Source organism: Belonocnema kinseyi, chromosome 9 (genome assembly GCF_010883055.1).
Source record: "Belonocnema kinseyi isolate 2016_QV_RU_SX_M_011 chromosome 9, B_treatae_v1, whole genome shotgun sequence".
NCBI lineage: Eukaryota > Metazoa > Arthropoda > Insecta > Hymenoptera > Cynipidae > Belonocnema > Belonocnema kinseyi.
The window spans coordinates 65692064-65693593 of NC_046665.1; the positions used below are offsets into that span (position 1 = coordinate 65692064).

General features: G+C 35.8%; 1 protein-coding gene across 4 annotated transcripts in view; it reads left to right on the forward strand.

Annotated features, from left to right (window-relative positions):
- The first annotated feature begins 409 nt into the window (after nucleotides 1-409).
- The window catches only part of LOC117179400 (E3 ubiquitin-protein ligase TRIP12), a 64170-nt gene continuing 63049 nt past the window's right edge, over nucleotides 410-1530 (forward strand). For all 4 annotated transcript variants that reach the window (XM_033371146.1, XM_033371149.1, XM_033371147.1 and 1 more), the window contains exon 1: nucleotides 410-544. The gene's annotated coding sequence lies outside the window, so the exon portion shown is untranslated. The remainder of the gene's footprint in view (nucleotides 545-1530) is intronic.

Below are 1530 nucleotides of genomic sequence, written 5' to 3' on the forward strand. Positions count from 1 at the left end.
CTTAACTCTTATAAGAGACAAATATCCTCATTTCCAGGTAATTAACACGTTAACAATAATTTAGACAATATTCCCAGGTGACTGTTTATTTACGAACTTCGAGTAGCCTCTGTTAGGTGGCACTCGAAAATAATTCCACTAAATTGTAAAAAAAGTTTTAAAAACCATATAAGATAAACTAAAGATCTGTTTGATGCTCACTTGTGATAAATCTTCAATATATCTCGTCTTTTTATCATTCACCAATTTATTCATTTCTTAATTTTCAAGCTAATTATCAATTAACCTCAAAATCCTTCACAAACTTTGCAAAATATCTGGAAGATTGCGCCACTTGGTCAATAACCTGCTTGACTGACTAAATCGAAGGATAGAAAAGTAGGTGGGAGGTGAAAGAAACATTCCCCAGCCAGCCAGCGACCAACCAACTAACTCTCCCAGTTGGTTTATGTACTTGGTAACAAGCTGGTTTTTCGTCGTGTACAGCAGTGCGCGAGATTTTTCCTCGCGACTCGCGATGCTCAAAGCATGTTTTTCCGTTCAGGTAAATCTTTAAAGTATATTTTTTCTCTTTTTGTCTTTGATTATCCCACGAAAAGCTCATGAAAATTGCACAAAGCCATTTTAAAGGCTGAGAGAATACTCGTCCTCCATTACTCAGAGCAAGCAAATGGTGGCCTGTCGACTCTTGTCTGTAGACCTTTGTTACTCTTTATTGACTTCCACAAGGAATCGAAATTTTCAAGTCCAGTGTTTACGGATTTTCTAAAGAGAGGAAATTTGCTTGAAAAAGTTAATACAGTGTAAGGGTGGGAAGCACTTTTGGGGTCGAGAAGCTCAAGTTTCTAGATCTCTGTTTCCAAGTGTTATGATTCTCGTTGGGTTACTGACTATCGCTCGATGACGACGAGACACGAATTGCGCATCGCTCTTTTTGTCAATTTCTGTATCGCGTTTGTTATCGACGAGATAAGAGAAGTTTTCCCTGAGGAAGCAGTTTTGGTTTTTGTAAGTTTTGGGGGTTGGGGAGTTACGTTAGAGGGAGGCAATTCCAGTTTGTATTTTTAGACAGGTCCCGACCAGTCTATCGCCTTTTTCCAATTTACGTTTCGACCTCGCAAGGCCCTTTTTCAATTTTTCTTGTGATGCAAGATTATTAAATGTTGAGACCTTTCAACTTTTGTTACTGCATTTTGAGTTCTTTTTATGGATATGGACAATTTACTTTCGATTTTTGGATTTGTTTATTTACCTATGTTTTCATTTTATCTAATCAGATTTTTTTTACTTATTTTCTGATTCGACTTATTTTTAGATTTTTTCTGTTTCGTCATGCTCTTATTATTTTATTTGAAATTATAAGTTATATCGTGATGGGTTTTATTTCCTTTAGGAATAATTTATAATGCGTGGCTTTCTTGAAACGTAGGGGAAACAATTGATTTTAGTGATCGAATTTATTTTCCGCCAAATTAATTCTGGTGTTCATGGATTTCTTTAGAGATAATGGATGTTAGTTCTGATATTAGA